Raw genomic sequence first — 20,558 nt, 5'->3', positions numbered from 1 at the left:
ATTTTGAGTGAAACACGTGAGAGAGTATTGTGAGATTGTTTCTTTCTATTTTCTTTTGTTAAAATTTTAGGTTTTACAATCATGTCAAAAGACACAAGTTCTTCTTCTACAAATGATCATGTGATTCAAGCTATGCAACAACAATTTGAAAGAATGTTTAATATGATGGCGGGAGTCAATGAAAAATTGGAGAGGCATGATGGCATCCTTAACCAATTACAAGGAGAGCCTAGATGAAAGAGACGTCCACCAATTGACCAAGAGGAATATGTAGGAGAGGATGTTTTGGATGATGATCAAGTCACCTTGGTGGGACAACAAATAATTCCTAGGAGACAACTAGGAGAGGACATCCAAATGATGATGTTGATCGCAACCTTGGAAGCATCAAAATGAAGATTCCTTCATTCCAAGGAAGAAATGATCCAGATGTGTACCTTGAATGGGAGCAGAAAGTGGAACTCATCTTCAAATGTCATAATTATTCGGAGGAGAAAAAGATAAAACTTGCTGCTGTTGAGTTTAGTGATTATGCAATTATCTAGTGGGATCAATTTTGCAAGGAAAGACGTAGAAATGGAGAAAGACCTGTGGAGTCTTGAAGGGAAATGAAGCAAATCATGAGAAAGAGGTTTGTTCCAAGCCACTACTATAGAGAGCTTCATCAAAGGTTACAAACTTTAAATCAAGGATTCATGAGTGTGGAGGAGTATCACAAAGAAATGGAGAAGGCTATGATTAGAGCAAATGTGGTAGAAGATTGTGAAGCTACCATGGCAAGGTTCTTGAGAGGGCTAAACAAAAATATTGTTGATATTGTTGATTTGCAACATTATGTGGAGATTGAAGATATGGTGAATTTGGCCATGAAAGTGGAAAGGGAATTGAAAAGAAAGAGGTATGATTCTAAACCAAATATGGGTTCTTCTTCTTGGAAAAATTCTTGGGGGAAAACAGATGATAAACCTTTTACTAAGTCAAAAGTGGAAGAAACTAAACCTAAAATTGACTTGGGTAATAAGGAAAAGGGTGAGAATCAACCAACCAAAACTAGGGGAATCAAATGTTTCAAGTGTTTGGGTCATGGGCACATTGCTAGGGAATGTCCAAATAAGAAAGCTATGATTCTAAGGGATGGTGATATTGAGTCGGAGAGTGAGGGGGATAGTGATGATGATATGCCTTCTTTAGAAGATTGTAGTGATGTTGAATGTGCTAAGGGAGATAATCTTGTTGTTCAAAGAACATTGAGTTTGCAAAATAAACATGATGTCCATAGGGAGCAAAGGGAAAATTTGTTTCATACTCATTATTTGATTTCTAACAAGTTGTGCAACATGATTGTGGATAATGGAAGTTGTACCAATGTAGCAAGCACTTTGCTAGTGGAGAAATTGAAGTTGCCTACTACCAAGCACCCAAGACTATACAAGTTGCAATGGCTTAATGAAAGTGGAGTTGTAAAGGTAAATAAGCAAGTTTTAGTTTCTTTTCAAATTGGTAGATATAAGGATGAAGTATTGTGTGATGTGTTACCAATGTTGGCCGGACATATGTTGTTGGGGAGACCTTGGCAATATGATAGAAGGGCTAGTCATGATGGATTCAAAAATATGTATACTTTGACTATGGATGGAAAAAGGTTTAACCTTGGACCATTAACTCCAAAATAGATTTTTGAAGACCAAATGCACATCAAGCAACAATATGAAGAAATGGATTCTTCATTGGGAAATTCTTTGGGAACGGAAACCTTTGAGAGTAAAGAAAAAGGTGAGATGAGTGAACCTAAAAATTCCAATTCTCTTGACCAAAATGGGAAACACATGGTGAGAGAAAATAAGGAAGGTTCAAATGAAAGAAAAATGAGTGTTTTTACAAAAATGAGTGATATGAAGGAAGCTATGCTTTTGATGCAACACATGCTTGTACTTATGTACAAGGAGATTTTGCATATTTCTAACAAAATAACCAACTGTTTGCCTAGTGTTGTTGTTGATCTTTTGCAGGTTTATGAAGATTTATTTCTGGAAGAAATTCCGAATGGTTTGCCACCTAAAAGAGGCATTGAGCACTAAATTGATTTCATACCCGGAACGAGCATTCCAAATAGACCAGCATATAGATGTAATCCAGAGGAGACCAAGGAAATCGAAAAGCAAGTGAGTGAGCTTATAGAGAAGGGTTATGTTCGTGAAAGCATGAGTCCATGTGCTGTACCCGTCTTGTTAGTGCCTAAGAAAGATGGAACTTGGAGGATGTGTGTTGATTGTCGTGCCATCAACAAAATCACGGTGAAGTATAGACATCCCATTCCTAGGCTAGATGACATGTTGGATGAATTGCATGGTTCATATTTATTTTCAAAAATTGATTTGAAATCTGGTTATCATCAAATTAGAATGAGAGAAGGTGATGAATGGAAAACAACTTTTAAAACTAAACATGGTTTATATGAGTGGTTAGTAATGCCTTTTGGTTTAACTAATGCACCAAGCACTTTCATGAGATTGATGAATCATGTTTTAAGAGCATTCATAGGCAAATTTGTTGTTGTCTATTTTGATGATATCTTGGTTTATAGCAAAAATCTAGATGAGCATGTACAACATTTGACTTGTGTTTTTTATGTGCTTAGAGAAGAGAAGTTGTATGCTAATCTAAAGAAATGTTGTTTTTGCACTAATGAAATTACTTTTCTTGGATATATTGTTAATGACAAGGGTATTCATGTTGATCAAGAAAAGGTAAAAGTAATTAGAGAATGGCCAACACCCATAAGTGTAAGTGATGTAAGAAGCTTTCATGGTTTAGCTAGCTTTTATAGAAGGTTCATTAAGAATTTTTCTACCATAGCTGCACCTTTAACTGAATACATCAAAAAGAATGTTGGTTTTAAGTAGGGAATTGAACAAGATGAGGCTTTTAACTTGCTAAAAGACAAATTAAGTTCTGCACCCTTGTTATCTTTGCCAAATTTTACTAAACCTTTTGAGATTGAGTGTGATGCAAGTGGCATAGGTATTGGAGGAGTTTTGATGCAAGAAGGCAAGCCCATAGCATTCTTTAGCGAAAAGCTAAGTAGAGCAAGTCTAAACTACCCTACATATGATAAGGAGTTCTATGCATTGGTCAGGGTTCTAAAGAAATGGCAGCATTACCTTGGCTACAAAGAATTCATAATTCACACTGACCATGAGTCCTTGAAGTATCTCAAAGGACAAGGAAAGCTCAACAAGAGACATGCAAAATGGGTGGAATTCATTAAATCCTTTCCGTACATCATTAAGTTCAAGCAAGGGAAAGAAAATGTGGTAGCCGATGCATTGTCAAGAAGGTATGCCTTGATCTCTAAACTTGATGCAAAATTATTAGGATTTGAATACATCAAAGATCTTTATTCTAATGATCCTGATTTTGCTAATGTTTATGGGGTATGTGAGAAAGGGGGTTTTGATAAGTTCTATAAGTTTGATGGTTTTCTTTTTCGGGAAAACAAATTGTGTGTGCCACAAAGTTCTTTAAGAGAGTTACTTGTGAGAGAGGCACATAGTGGAGGTTTAATGGGACATTTTGGGATTAAGAAAACTTTGGATGTGTTGGGTGACCATTTCTTTTGGCCACACATGAAAAGGGATGTTGAGAGAATTTGTGAGAAATGCATTACTTGCAAACAAGCCAAATCCAAAGCAATGCCTCATGGTTTGTATACACCTCTTCCCATACCAAATGAACCTTGGGTAGACATTTTTATGGACTTTGTTTTAGGATTACCTAGGTCTAAGGGAGGGACAGATTCTATTTTTGTTGTTATGGACAGGTTTAGCAAAATGGCACATTTCATTCCATGTCACAAGACGGATGATGCAACCCATATTGCTAATCTATTCTTCAAGGAGATTGTAAGGCTACATGGAGTGCCAAGGACCATTGTGAGTGATAGGGATGTCAAATTCCTAAGTCACTTTTGGAAGACTCTTTGGGGAAAGATAGGGACAAAGCTTTTGTATTCTACAACTTGTCATCCGCAAACGGATGGACAAACAGAGGTGGTCAATAGAACACTTGCAACACTTTTGAGGGCTGTCATCCAAAGAAATATGAAGAATTGGGCAGTGTGTTTGCCACATGTGGAATTTGCTTATAATAGGAGTGTGCATGTTCAACAAATTGCTCACCCTTTGAAGTTGTGTATGGATTCAATCCATTGACTCCATTAGATTTGCTACCATTGCCGTTGGACAAAGCTAATTTAGAGGGGAAACAAAAAGCTGAATTCATCAAGACTTTGCATGAGAAGGTGCGTGCAAACATTGAGAAGAAGACATTCCAATATGAAAAGCAACACAACAAAGGGAGGAAGCAAGTCATTTTTGAGCCCGAGATTGGGTGTGGGTGCACTTGAGGAAGGAAAGATTTCCTAACCAAAGAAAATCAAAGCTTATGCCAAGAGGAGATGGTCCTTTTAGAGTGCTTCAACGCATCAACAACAATGCCTACAAGCTAGAACTTCCAAGTGAGTATGGCAATGGTAGTGCTACTTTCAATGTTAGTGACTTGTCTTTGTTTGATGTAGGTGATGAAGATGATGGAGCTAATTTGTGGACAAATCCTTTTGAGGAAAGGGGGAATGATGTGAATCCAAGTTTAAAGCTTAAAGAGATCCAAGATCTATTAATAGTACAAGAAGGCCCAATCACAAGGTCCAAATCCAAGAAGCTTCAACAAGCCATATTGGGTTTAATTAGGGACATTTGGAAAGCCCAAGAATTTCAACCCAATAAGGCATCCATGGAGGCCCAAGGAATAATATTTAACTTGTTTTTGTGTTAATAACAATTAGGGTTACATGTAGCCACCATATACAAGTTAATGGGTAATTAATACTAAGTAATGGCTATCAATATGGGTAGTGGTTATTAAGAGCCACCATATACAAGTTAATGGGGTAATTAATACCAAGTAATGGCTATTAGTGTGAGTAGTGGTTACTAAGGCCATTTAAGAGTAAAAGTAATCCTATGTGTGTGAGTCTATTTTAGTAGTGTGTGCATGGACTTGTACTCTATATAAACAAGTCCTTTTCTTTCTTTTGGAGCATGATTGAATTTGATATATGAATTATAACTTTGTTTGAGTTTTATTGTGAGGAATTTTGTCTTTAATTTCTTGCTTGAACTTTGTGACTTATCAAGCTATATTCTAGCTTGTGGTGTCAAAATCTAAATCTTTGTTTTCTTGTTATTTATCAAACATTCTTGTTTGTGGCATAAGAGGAAATTCAAAGTCTATCTTAGTATCTTTATCCTTGTTGGTAAAAGGGTTAAGTAGCATCCATCTTCTTACTTCAATCTTTGAACGATCCGAATTTGTGGATTAAATTGGTAATTTCTAGTTTTCTTCTAATTCAACTTATCATAGTATTTTTGCTATTGGGGAGTTAATTAATGAAACCTACAATTCCCATCAGCCTTCTTTAGTACGGCTTAGATTTAGGTCGTGCTCCTCAGCACGGACATGCTCCTAGGTCGTGTCACTCTCGAAAACCGTATTGCAAATCACTTCTTTTCACTATAGGTAAGGCATTTCAGCATGCCTTCTAACCCTGACCGTGCTCCTTAGCATGGGCATGTTGGCAAGGCGTGTTAACCAGTGTAACGCGCCTGATTTGTCCGTCTCTTCCCAATTCTTGTCTGATTTCTTTCTAACTTTGATGATGTGCTTAGAAAAACACCTGAAACACAAAGGAAACTAGATCAGGGTGATTCTAATACAAAAACACATAATTGCTCTAAAAATAACTTAGAATCAAGCATGCAAACATGTGTAATATCAAGGATATCAAAGTCACATTTAGTAATGATGCCAAGGGTAAGGTAATTTGCATTGGTTCTATTGGTATGGATCATCAATCCTTTATTGATTGTGGTTGATGGTAAAAGCACAATTTGTTAAGTGTAAGTCAATTATGTAAAAAAGGTAATAAGGTCACTTTTAACTCCAATGGATGCTATGTCAATACCCAAGTGGATGACAAAGTAGTGTTCAAAGGAGAAAGAAGTGACAATACCTACTCAATTGACCTACACAAGATTGCTAACCAATCATTTAAGTATTTTGTGTCTATTAGTTATGAATCTTGGCTATGGCATAAAAGACTTGGTCATACAAGTATGGAGCTTTTACATTAGTTAGCCAAAGAGGAGCTAATGAATGGACTCCCTAAAGTGAAGTTCATCAAGAACAAACCTTGTGAGCCATGTCAAATGAGAAAACAACAGCTATCATCATTCAAATATAAGAACATTGTAAGTAATTGTAAACTACTCCAACTACTACATATGGATTTGTTTGGACCAATAAAAGTATACGAATGTTATATTTGATGAATCAAGTAAGCTTGATCTTGGGAAAGGTATTTGTGTGAATGATCTTATAAGTGTATTTGATGAGCTTAAAGTCAATATTGATGATTCATTAAAAGGAATTGAAGAATCCATTGAGGATAATCAAGAAAGCCAACCAAGTCATGATGCAACCCAAGAAGCTCAAATATGGAGAATTCATAAAAACTTCCCAAAGAATGGAACTTCAAAAAGGATCACCCACCTACTCAAGTCATTGGAGACTTATCAAAGGGTGTAAGTACTCGTTCTAAAATTGTGGCATTGAATAATCTCTTATTTCTCAATTTGAGCCAAGGACCATTAACAAGGCTTTAAAGGATGAAATTTGGGTGATTGTTATGCAAGATGAACTCAACCAATTTGAGAGAAACAAAGTAAGGAAACTTTTACTTAGACCTAAGGACTACCAAATTATTGGGTGCAAATGGGTATTTAGAAACAAGTTCGATGAGCAAAAGATTATAACCAATAGGAAGGCATTAATTATGACGAGACCTTTGCTCTAGTTGCTAGATTAGAAGCCATTAGGATTCTCTTAGCTTATGCATGTCACATGAATTTAAAAAATTTTCAAATGGATATGAAAAGTGCATTTTTAAATGATTTCATTAAGGAGGTACTTTATGTTGAACAACCTCCCAATTTTGAAAATCACAAGTTTCGAAATCATGTTTTTAAGTTAAAAGCCTTATATGGTTTAAAACAAGCTCCTAGAGCTTGGTATGTAAGGCTTAGTTCATTCTTAATTGAAAATAGATTTTCGAAAGTAAAATTTAACACTACTTATTTGTAAAGAAACACAAGCATGACACTCCCATTGTGAAAATTTATGTTGATGACATTGTCTTTGGTGCTACTAATGAATTGCTTTGCAAGGATTTTTGTAAGTGTATGACTAGGGAATTTGAGATGAGCATGATAGGAGAGCTTAAATTATTTCTTAGTCTCCAAATCAAGCAAAGCAAGGATGGAATATTCATCAACCAATCCAAGTACATAAAAGAACTTCTAAAGAAACTTGAGATGGATAGTTCCAAAGTAGCCAAGACTCCTATGAGTGTCACAACTAAATTGGACAAAGACAAGAAGGATAGAGTATGAATGAAAAGCTCTCTAAAGGTATGATCAGTTCTCTTTTATATTTAACTGACTGTAGACCCATTATCACGTATAGTGTTTGTCTTTGGGCTATGTTTCAATTGAGTTCTAAAGAGTCTCATTTAAATGGGTCAACTGAAGTTTAAAGTATTTGCATGGCACATTGCATTTAGGACCATGGTATCCTAGACGTTCATCCTTTGACATAATTGGTTACTTGGGTGTCGATTATACTGGAAGTAGTTTAGATAGGAAGAACACTTTCAAAACTTGTCATTCCTTAGGTGAATGTTTAGTGTCTTGATTTAGCAAGAAATAAGTTTTGGTAGCTCTCTCCACTGCGGAAGCCGAATATATGGAGGTGAGATATTGTTGCACTGAAATTCTATGGATAAAACAACAACTAAGACATTATGAGAGAGATGTTGACCATATTCCTATAAAATATGACAACACTAGTGCTATAAATCTTTCAAAGAATCCCACTCAAGAGATTCTTTAAGAGATCATGTGCAAAATGGTAATGTTATATTGAAATTCATTGATACAACAAACTAACTTGTTGATATCTTTACAAAACTCCTAAATTAGGAGAGATTAAGCTACATCAAGAAAGAATTAGGAATGATTGATGGAAGTACTTTGATTAGCTTTATAATAGCTCTTTTAATTCCTATTAATTAAATTTATTGATTGATTGTTTTTATGTCCTGATATGCATAGTTTTTACTCATGTTTGCTTGCATATTATTGTGCATTTTCTTAGCATTTATTGTGTTTTTATTCTAAGATCACCCTTGTTTTATGTCCTTTCGTATTCCATGAGATTTTATAGGTCCATTATCAATGCTTGAGCAATTTTAGATCAATTTCGGGTGAAAACGAACGAAATCATAAGCATTTGACCTTAGGTTGACTTTTAGAAAGTCAACACAGCCCGTGTTGGAACCCGTGCAAAAATTCCAAGCCATATAGCTTAAGCACTTTAAAGGAGCACGTGTTCCGAGGGTACCACGCCCTAGAGCACAGCCTGTGTCAAGAACACGGCCCGTTTTGGTAACACGGGCTAGAACACGGCCTTGCTTGATTTAGTTCATTCTGTCATTTGAAGAGCAACACGGCCCGTGTTGAGGGACATAGGCTAAGAACACGCCCGTATTTGCGCAATGTATAAAAGGAACGAGCCAAAAAGATAAAAGAACGTTCTGGATCGGTGATTTTGACTCTTCAACTTCCTGTGTAATTTTGCTAGATGTGTTTCAGGCATTTCAGCATGGCTTCCAAGAGACTAATTCCACCTTGGAACGTCAGATTCATGATTCTAAGGTTTGGATTGAAGATTGAAGAGGAGTTTCTGAGCAAATCAAGAGGCAATTCTAGAGATCAACTACAATGTAAATCAAGACTTTGAGTTGTTCATCCAATTCTAGGAAAAAGGTATGTAGGTTTCAATTTCTTTATTATTACATTGTAATTGAGTTCCTATTTATTTTAGACATAAACAAGTGTAGCTAGATTGGTTGAACCCATTGGGTTCCTTACTATGTTGGCTTTGTATTGAATTGTTAAGATTGTTTGAGTTTCCTTTCCTGTATTGTTTTTGCAATTAATAATATAAATCTAGTTTTCGTTACATTGATTATATTGATTACTATTCATAGAGTTTTTATAGCAATTGATAAATTCTAATTGAGTTTGGAAATTTATTTGCAAGAACATGTTAATTTTCACTTAGAGGTTAGGTTAATTAATTTGCTGGATTAAGAATTAACAAAGCTTGATAGAGGTGGATTAAAGCTTAAGGCTAATTTAATAATCAATCGTCAGGAAGAGATTCCAACTTTAGGTTCTTAGGTTTAGGAATTCGGTTGTCTCGAGAGGGAAACCGAATTCAGTTTTGAATCCATCCACGGATAGCATAATCGGACTCAACAATCTGTTATCCTTTATTTGTTGCCAACTAGTCTAGGTCCTCTTTGGGTTTTCTTTCTTGTCTTGATTATTCTCTTTGCTCATTCATTCTGGGTTATATAAAGGCGAGAATAACACAGGCGTATAGGCGTATCACGACCGTTTCAGAGAAAAAATACTTCTAACTCTTCCATTTTTCAGGTATTCTCTATGAAGCAATTTTTCTCGCGTTTTACCATCAACCAAGTAAGTTTTCTTCTTATTTCCTAATTTCTTTTCATTTTAATTTTAATTTTTTATTATTATTTTTCCGCTTATTTATTTAATATTATTTTTTTATTCTTTTATTTTATTTTTAATTTTTAATTTTTAATTTATGTTGTTGTTTGAGGTATAGTTTAGTTATTTAATTCTCACATGTAATTTTGCTTTTTCTTTTGATCTGCCTTACACTGCTAAATTGTGGAAGTTAGTAACTATTATTTATTAGTGTGCTGGAATACCATTGGCTATTACTTCTTTGCATGAATTTGAGGTTTGAGGCATTTTCTAATGCCTCAATTTTTCTGTTTAGAAATTTTGAATCATTATGCTGTCAAAATTTCGGCTATATTTTTATGTTGTTTGAATTATTTAGCTGCTATGTATTCATTATTTTTTGTGCTTCTATTACTGACTAATATCTTTTCAAGTACAATGTTAGAATGCACCAGATAACAACCTTCACGATAGGTCCACTACAAGAGACATCGCACAGATGTAGACGCCTCTTCTTCACAATAGTAGGGTTCAGCACCACCCGTACCAGCACAGCCGTAACAACCAGCTAGACCTCAGAGACCCTTAGCACTACCAGCCCCCGCGCGACACGAATTGCTTACTTTTCAGTCCGCAGCGCTTGCAAGCTCTTCGATGGAAGCAAGTCGAGATTGGACGGTGTATTGACTTCACTACGCTAGAGAGGGTCGGACTAGCCTCGAAGGTTAGAGAGCTCTTTGAAACCCTACCATATGCTCGCTTCTTCGACATCATCGAGCCCACCTACCGAGAGCTCACTATAGAGTTCTGCAACACCTTCTTTCTACAGCAATAGATTATTGATTGGCATCAGCCAGATGCCATTTCTTTCAGGCTGGAAAGCAGATAATTCTCAATGATAGTGCCTCAGTTTGGGATGCACCTGGGCCTATGGACTCAGCAAGAGATCACTAGAGAGGCCTACTAGGGGTGCTTATATACTCACCCCATCCCTTATGAAAGGATGTGGGATGAGATTATGACCAGACCATAGCATTACTACCCAAGCCACTCGAAGGCGTCCAGCATTCCAAACCGGCTCCGATATCTGCAAACACTTCTGGTCTACACTATTGCAGGCAGAGGGGAGAGCTTTGGGGCAGTGACACAGACTGATGTCTTCATCCTTTAGGCACTACACCAGTGGAGGAAGCTGGATATGGGCTACCTCTTAGCCAGTCAGATCAGGACCTTCGTGAAAGAGTCCAAGAAAATTCATCTCTGTTTTGGCCCCTACATTACATGTTTGTCTAGGAGGTTGGATGTTCTGGATGATTATTTGAGTGAGCTGACTCAGATAGGGAATATGTTACCAGTGAGAGTCTGCCAGATGATTAACATGCGGATAGTGACAGCTCCTAAGGGGCTCCACGGCATTGAGTACACATTAGTCAACCGGATCCTACAGGAGGTTAGGGAGGCCAGAGCTAGAGCACCATAGGACCCAGCCGTGGACGTGCCAGAGCTATAATATCGAGACCTACCTGACCCGGCACGTGCTTTCGCCCCCTCTCTTGGTGCTTCATCTTTATACACTGCCAGCATTTCTAGTGCTCAAATAGGTGCTCTTATAGATCGCTTAGACAGGCTTTCAAACCTTTAGCAGCAGCACTTCACTGAGTTCAAGCAGTTCCAAGAGGAGACTAGAGAACAGCTCTAGGGTTTTAATGATGTACTGCAGTAGCTCTTGGAAGGCCTCGAGAGATAGGTTACACAGTCAGATCAGATGGAAGCTCAACTTCAACGGATAGCCAATTCTGGCAAGGATGATGGAGTGCAATGATTCTTTGATGACCTGGGTGATATTGAGCTAGACCTCAATGATTGTTTCCCAGATGTGACCCAACCTCCACCAGTTCTAGCTGCCACTCAGGACCCCCCACCGCCTATTAGCACAGCCCCGGTGAGGACGCACCGATCTTCACTCCACTAGCCTCGGCGGATGATCAGGGCAGTCTTCCTTAAATTTTATTTTATTTTATATTTTTCTTTACTTTATTTTTCAAACATATTATGTACTTAGTTATTATTGATTTTGCTTTCCTTATTTGTACTCCCCATGCGGGGTACCCACTTCGTTTTACACTGAGGACAGTGTGTTCTTCAAGTGTGGGGTGGGTAAACCGTATGTTCCTTTCTCTTTGTTGTGATGTTCTTTTAGCTATATCTATAATTGTTATCACTAATTAGGTATATTGTTAGGATGTTAGGATACTATGTCTTTATGCACTTAAGTATGCTATTTTTGAGCTTATTGACAATTTAATTTATAGAATTTTAGTTACTTTTCTTTGTTGTTCATTGCCCTTGAAAAATAATTAATGGTGTTTAATACATCAACTATGTCGGGTTAGACTGGTGTTACTTAATTGTTTCTCGAGTTATCGAATTTTAACTTAGTAGGTTGACTATATCATATGCATGTATTTCTTAAGTGATGATTCAATTAAGGATGTTGAGAACCAATTATAACTAATGCCACACTTCAAATGTGAGATTTTGAGCTAGTTGAGCATTCATTATACATATGCTTTTTATATTGCTTGTTTGAATGTGCATTGTACTTGGCTTTGCTTCTAGAACTTGCTCTGTAATGTTTGTTGAGGTTACATGAATTTGTGAATACCATGAGATGATTTGGGCAACTTACGATTCACCACACTTGGCCAAAAGCCTACCCTTTGTGTTTCCATTAGTTAGCCATGGTTGAGCCTTTACCCTTTTCTTCATTTTACACCATTTCACACTTTACATCTTAGCCTCTTCATTTTATCTTTTCCTTTACCTCTATGCTGGAATTTTTCTGATTTGTTCTCTCTTATTTGGGATTAAAATGCATTTGCTATGTTGGTGAATTCAGTAAATCCTTTTAATATTTTAGATGATTCCTTCAATCCAAACTGTATTTTTGCTCTTTACTTTATTCAGCTGTATGCACCAGTTCTCTTATAAGCTGCTAGTTTAGTTTTTATTGCAGAAAAAAAAAGAAAAAAAAGGAACAACAAAAAATAAATCTTTATTTCCTATTCTTTTTATTGGATTGATAGTATTTTCAAGCATTATTCTACAAATTAAGGATTTAGTGAATATGTTTTATATTTTTGGGCATTTAATCCTTTAAGCATACATTGTTGTTTATTGCACGAATTTCCAGCATTTTCACACTTCTTTCCCAAATCTCCACACCTTTACCTTAGCCCCATTACAATCCTAGTAAAGACCCTTTGATTTTGGTATTCATTTATTCGCAATAGCGGAGATAGGATTTATGAGCAAGCTTATGGTAAGCGGGTTTTATGCATTTGCTTTGAGGGATTTGTTTCTCACCTTATACACATTTTGAATGACTTGAGTGATCCCTGTGTGGAATTGGTTTTTAATGTTTGTTATTGAGTTTTTGTTTAAGTTATTCATGCATCGATATTATCTCCATTCTCTATTAATAATTTGTAACTTGACTTACAATTGAGTTTCTTTTGAGATGTGTTGAATGCAATTTATTGTGACATAGGGGGCATGAACTTTGAGGATTTGCTGACTACGGTTTTGAGAGGTTGAGTTGCTAATTGCTTGAGGACAAGCAAAAGCTTAAGTGTGGGGTGATTTGATATGGGTAGTTCTACTCATGTTTGCTTGCATATTATTGTGCAGTTTCTTAGCATTTATTGTGTTTTTATTCAAAGATCATCCGTGTTTTGTGTCCTTTCGTATTCCAGTAGATTTTATAGGTCCATTATCAGTGCTTGAGCAATTTTAGATCAATTTCGGGCAAAAACAAACGGAATCAAAAGCGTTTGACCTTGGGTTGACTCTTGGGAAGTCAACACTACCCGAGTTAGAGCCCGTGTAAAAATTTCAGGCCGTGTAGCTTAAGCACTTTGAAAGAGCACGTGTAGCTTAAGCCTTGCTCGATTCAGTTTATTCTGTCATTTGAAGAGCAACACGGCTTGGACACGGCCCGTGTTGAGGGACATGGGCTGAGAACACGCCCGTATTTGCGCAATGTATAAAAGGAACAAGCCAAAAAGAGAAAAGAGAGTTCCGGATCAACGATTTTCACTCTTTATCTTCCTTCGTAATTTTGCTAGACATGTTTCAGGCATTTCAGGGCGGCTTCTAAGAGACTGATTACACCTTCGAATGTCATATTCGTGATTCTGGGGTTTGGATTGAAGATTGAAGAGGAGTTTTGGAGCAAATCAAGAGGCAATTTTGGAGATCAACTGCAGTGTAGATCAAGAGTTTAAGCTGTTCAGCCAATTTTAGGAAAAGGGTGTATATGTTTCAATTTCTTTATTATTTCATTGTAATTGAAATTCCTATTTGTTTTAGACATGAACATGTGTAGCTAGATTGGTTAAACCCATTGAGGTTCCTTGCTATGTTGGCTTTGTATTGAATTGTTAAGATTGTTTGAGTTTCCTTTCTTGTATTCTTTTTGCAATTAATAATATAAATCTAGTTTTTGTTACATTGATTATATTGATTACTATTTATAGAATTCTTTTAGCAATTGAGAAATTCTAATTGAGGTTGGAAATTTAATTGCAAGAACAGGTTAATTTTCACTTAGAGGTAAGGTTAATTAATTTGGCGGATTAAGAATTAACAAAGCTTGATAGAGGTGGATTAAAGCTTAAGGCTAATTCAATAATCAATCGTTAGGAAGAGATTCCAACTTTAGGTTCTTAGGTTTAGGAATTCGGTTGTCTCGAGAGGGAAACCAAATTCAGTTTAGAATTCGTCCACGGGTAGCATAATCGGACTCAACAATTTGTTATCCTTTGTTTGATTGTTAACTAGTCTAGGTCCTCTTTGGGTTTACTTTCTTGTCTTGATTATTCTCTTTGCTCATTCATTCTCGCATTACACTTAGAATTTAGTTTTTAGTCATTAGTAAATTTAGAAATCTCTATTATTAATTTTAGGCTAGATAACAAGGAACGAAGTAGTAACTCTAGGATTTCAGTTTCCTGAGGGATACGATATTTGTAATACTTGCCGTTGTGCTAGGCTACATTGATAGGTTCACTGCCTTAGTTGTAGTTGCATAAGCATCGCATCATGTGCTTTATTTGCTCTATTTGTATGATATGTCCTTGCGTCTCTATTTTGTCATTTTAAATATTGAAATTTAATTTGGTATATGAGATTCATCCTAGCTCATTATGCACTTTCATACTCAAAAATTAATTTTGTGATCAAGCAGCATGGACTTAAACTTATGTTTTTCAAAATTTCATGAGAAGTGCGCTCACACTTTATAGGTCTCCATCATATTGGAAATTACCCTAAAAAGTGTGCACACGATTATGGAGCACGACCACGGCTTTGCTAAGAATAGTCGTTATGACTCAATTTTGACTTGCACAATTGCGCTTATCAAGCACGCCTGCTCTTTAGCTCGACAACTTCAAAAATATAGTTGTTTTTGCATTTTTTAAAAAGCCCCTTAAGTGAATTCTAGCCATTATTTTCACTCTCCTAAGGCTATATAAGGTACATTTTAAGGTGATTATCACTTTTTGCAAGCATTCATTCCTTTCTTCTAAAACACTATTCTTCTTTCTTTTTAAAAGCTTTTCATCTTCTTCACTTCTTCATCTTCAACCCAAATGAGGTCAAGAAAGTCAGTTGGAAGAGATCCTTCCTCCTTTCGAACAATTCAAGAAAGAATGAAAGGAATTGATGATGAAGTAAGGATTGAGTTCATGACAATATAGAGAAAGGAAGTCCAAGTAAACAGATTCTTTGATAAAGAGACCCTTCCAAAACTTGGGGATTGATCAAGAAGTCTTTGCTCTCTAATAATGTAGGTTTGAAACCCTTCTTTCTACCCCAATATTTATAGGTAGGCTATGAAAACCTCACTAAAGAATTCCTTTCTACTTTAGTGATCAATAAAAAGGGACATGAGGATAATTCTTATGATATAGAGTTTAGGATGTTTAGGGAAAACATTCCTTGACAATAACCCAATTCTCCTCCATCTTTAGGTTTCAAGAGAAAGTCCCTATGAGAATCATTGAAAACATAGTGGAAATGCCTCTCTTCCTTTCCCAATTTTTGGAGACAAATTTCTACAAAGGAAACCCACTCCAAAGAGTCACTTTTAAAAGATCTCAAACCCCTCTCTCATCGGGCAGTTCGTAGGATGGTGGCTTCCAACATTCATGCTAGAGATAATGGAATACAGAAAGCACCTCAAAATGATCTTTTATTTCTCTATTCTTTGATCCATGGTAAGAGAGTTCTCACGCTCAATTTCTTTCTTGATCACCTTTTTCACCTTGGTAACACCCAAAAGGAGCCATTCTTGTCTCATCCTACATCACTAAAATAGCTAGGCGCCTCCAACTTCTCACCCTTCTCAATAAAACCTATCTTACTCCTCCAATAGCCCTAATCTCTTTAGGACTATCATTCTTTCAGCATGCTAAATTCATTAGATTAAGTCCAAAATAGGAAGTTGATGGGGGACTTTTCTTGCTCATTGGGGAGTATGCAGATGATAAAAAGAAAAGGAGATAGGATCATAGGATTCCTAGGGAACCCACTCCTTCTACCTTTGAGGGTCAAACTTCTCTTTCCTTTAAAGATAAAGTTCTCAAGAAAATAGAAAGGACTTGAAACTGTCTTCATCATTTATATGTGGATCTTGTGGAAATTCAAAACTTTTCCAAGCGTCTCTTATGTCATCTTGAGGATTAGGAAGAAGAAGAGGAAGAGGCTCAAGTCTCCACTACTCAAGTTGGATCAACTAGTGGTACTAAAAGGAAAGCTCCTACAGAAGAAGAAGGAGAAGATTAAAATCCCTATTCTTTCATTTTCTAATCTTTTTCTTTTTCATGCATTAGTCCATTACTTGATCACACATTTTTTTTTGTATTTTTTTGCAATGAGATTATGTCTTCCAAGCATGAAGCCCATCTTCTTAAATATGCTAGCAACCTTCAGATCTATATAATCCTTATAGAGGACAACAACCTGAAACCCAGTGAGGGCATTAAGTTCTTTACCAACTTCTTAGATAGCCAAGGCCACTTTGCCACCCTCAATATTGATAATTACTATCTCTCCTTCATGAGGGAATTTGACTTTCTAATGTACAATGGATGGCGCTCCTCCTAACCCTCAATATTGATAATGACTATCTCTCATTCATGAGGGAATTTGACTTTTTGATGTACGGTGGATGGCACTCCTCCTGGGCATGAAACTAGGGCCTTCCCAATAACAGTGCAAAGGTTACTAGAACATCCAGGACGGTGAACTCAACCCAAGATTTTATAAGGCATGTCTTCACTAGAGTTGAGAACGTCCCTTCCACATTCCTTTTGGTTTTGTCATAGGCTTTTATGACCATGCTAGATGGCTTCGGATCTTTTACAGTCATTCCCAGTTTAGGAAATATGCGAGGACACACATTGATGGTTGATCCATCATCCACCATCACACAAGAAGTCCTTTTCCGTTTCACTTCCACCACAATATAAAGAGCCTTATTATGGTCCTTTCCCTCTAGTGGCAAATCTTTATCTAAGAAAGTGATCATCTAAGTTCTCTTGTCAGTTACTATTTTGATCATTTCCTCAAGGGTGGTTGTTGTGCTTACGGTGATACTGGACAAGGCTTGAATCAAAGCCTTCCTATGATCTTATGAGTGCATTAGCAGTTTCTAGATATCACCATTTTCTTATTCTTCTTCAGCTCTTCTAACAACCCTTTATTGTCTTCCTATGATCATCTCTTGACTTGCTTCTGCTCTTGTGCCCCCTTAACACTACTCTTAGCCTTTGACCTAGTTTCCTTATCAGAATCATTATCATCCTAGATGTCTTTGGCACCACTATCTTAGACCTCACATTCATCCTTAGAACTATACCAGATGTTAATGGCCATGACCAAATTCATTTTTCCTTATTTCTACACTTTTAGGAGGCAAGTGTGGTGAATCACCTGTTCTTTATTATCCAATCCCCAACCACTCGACACAATGTCTTCAACTCGAATGTCAGCCGAAGGAGGCTTGAATATCATACCTTGAAATCAAACTTGCTCAAAGGCTACCCTAACAGATCTTCACATTCATCTTAAGGAGGTTGCTCTACTTGCCATTCCCCACAGTCTATCTAGTCCTAGATCTCGTGCCTCAAGTGATCGTACAGATTCATTACATGCTTGAAGATTTGGTAGTACTCACAATACTAGCCATTTTGAGGGTTCAGACCACTTCTTGATGTTAGGGGTTTAAGCTTCTTACTACTTACTATGTGATTGAACACCATAGATAATGATGCCCCTAGATCAGTGAAGGTTCTTTGTGTGCTTATAGGCTCAAGTTTTAGCTCTACTTTAAGTTCAGGTATGGGTACATCTTGGAAGGAATTCATAACCTCCTCTTCACTGATATCGGGGCTGAACATGTATACTAGTTTGGGAGTTATGTCTTGTTGTAGTTTGGTAGTGGGTTTCTTTTAGTGCTAGGCTGGTTAGGGTCAGTTATCTTTCTAGCATTAATTAAGTCATGAATTTCATGTTTCAAATGGATGCAATTATCGGTATGGTGTCCGAGTGCTTGGTCGAATTTGCAATAGGTATTTGGCTTGTATCCATGTGTGTTAGGGTTTGGTGGGTTCTCAAAGCCAGTGGGTTGGAGCAGGCCATTTTGCACCAGCCTTTCAAAGATTTTCGAGAGAGGCTGCTATAAAGTTGGAGAACCTCTTCAGTTGCTAGACAACAATCACATTAAGAGTTCTGCTCCCTCCAACCTAATAATTCGTTCTTCACTAGTTCACCCATTCTTCCTTTTACCGTTTTCAATTTCTTTAACCTGAAGCCCGTCATCATACAAGTCCATAGAGCCAAAAGAACATCTCAGACCACCATGCAAACTTGGCCCTTTTGAGAAGGCTTATTCTTCATCAACCCAGCCTTATTCCTCCGCTTAATTAAGAAATCAGAGGACTCGTTTGGCTTTTGCTTATTGGACACAAGATTTCTAATCGAAACCTCGAGATGCATGTTATAGTTGTATTACTTAATAAAAGAGTAACACAAATTTCACCACTCAACTTTAGCAGAACTTTCTAAGCCATGATACTAGTTCACAATGAGTCCCTCTGAGGACAATACAAATAACTTAACAATTTAGGTCTTACTCAATTGAGTAGTCCCCATGATAGCAGCATATTATTCCATATGGACCTTCAAATCACCATTCCCTTTAAACTTGTTCCTCTCAGGTATTCTGAACTTGGCAAGTAGGTTGTCTTCAGTAGTAAGGACCAATTCATCAAAATCATAGGTTGGGTCCAAGCCCTTGATTTCCAACATCTCTTGCATCTTATCAAGCCTCGCACTCAAGCCACTCGCAACCTTAGTACTAGCAAGAGCAGTCTCTTTCTTAGCTTCGTCTAGCACAAACTCGTCAAATCCTAAAAATTTTGAGGTACTTCCCTTCTAGTAGGGTCATTAGCATTAGCAGCAATAGTGGCAATTTTAATAGCGATAGTGACTAGATCAACTACAGCAGGGGGATTAGCTACCACGGGGGCAGCCGAAGCGATTGGAGCAGTCAGTGGGGCTTAATTTGTAGCGTTCTAGCCAAAAGTTGTTGGAGCTCTTCCTGAATCACACCCCTTAGGTCATTAATAATAACATTCTTGAGGATCTCAACGTCCTGCTCGTTAGCACTTTTGTTAGCTATTTTACTCGTAGCATTCGTCTCAATCATGGAAAGTCGACCCCTTAGTCTTTTGAGATATTCTAACATGAACTGGATCTTCGGTGAAATTGGTACTCTCTCCAGCTTATGGCTCTCTTGTCTTTTCTAACCTAAAGGAGAATCTATATGACTTCATATCAGAGAGTTAGAATGATGCATGAAATGCATGGTATGTGTGATCCACGTATAATGCATAAGATTAGAGCTTAATAATCACAATTAAAGAGAACTTACAAGGTATTACACAATCATCCTCCCAACCTTATTACTCGGCACAAGGTACGAGGTGAGTCTCTCTTTCTTAGGATTTTGGTCTAGGCTTATTATCAATAAAGGAAAATAAGCACCAACATGCATGCCAAAAGCTATCAGACCAATTTTGAATAAACAAGGTGATATTTTCCAATATAAGAATAAAGCCCATATATTTTTGGGCCTAAAGCCTTACATCACATGTCTTAGGCCAAGGTCCTCTAAAATGTGGGCTTTCATTCTTATAGGGGAAAATATCTCAAATAGCAAGCAATTGGATACTTAGAGTAGTTTTTAACTATCATTATCATGTGATGAGTCTTGGGTAAGGATAAAAGACATCCTCAAGTAAAGAATATCCTTTCTTTGCTCATTTCCCCATACAAGGGTCCATGCCACGAAGAATATCACTTATAAGTGATGGTTAGCTAGTGTCGCAATTCCAAGGTTCAAATGGAGCTGAAAAACTACTAACCGACGCCATCAAGGCTATAGAGACCAAAAAGCACAATGTAATAGAATTATGTAATGATGCAATCATAGAGTATTAGATGATAAAATTGAAAATAAGGATACATTGGAATCAGCTTTAATTATCCTTAGTGGAGTTGCCATTGTAGGCGGCCGTTTCGGGCATGCACCCAAGTGTTTCTAGTGATTACTGCACTACAAGGCTTTCTAACTTGATTGGGAAGACACTAACTAGTCATAGACTAGAATAGAGAAAGGGAGTCGCCACCCAAGTAATTTTCCAAGACACTTTTGCTAATTTATTGGCGTACTAGATTCTGTAAGGAAGCTTCACCATATCTAGAGGTGGATCCAAAAGCCAAATTCCTTATTTGTATATCCCTAGTTTCAATTTT

The 20,558-nt window shown here is 37.0% G+C and overlaps 1 pseudogene; it reads left to right on the top strand.

Moving 5' to 3' along the window:
• Positions 1 to 392: 392 nt before the first annotated feature.
• Positions 393 to 11,154, top strand: LOC112534381 (annotated as a pseudogene).
• The last annotated feature ends 9,404 nt before the right edge of the window (positions 11,155 to 20,558 follow it).

Source organism: Ricinus communis, chromosome 7 (genome assembly GCF_019578655.1).
Source record: "Ricinus communis isolate WT05 ecotype wild-type chromosome 7, ASM1957865v1, whole genome shotgun sequence".
Classification (NCBI taxonomy): domain Eukaryota; kingdom Viridiplantae; phylum Streptophyta; class Magnoliopsida; order Malpighiales; family Euphorbiaceae; genus Ricinus; species Ricinus communis.
The sequence above is the reverse complement of the archived record's forward strand: the minus strand, read 5'-3'. Positions and strand labels throughout refer to the sequence as shown.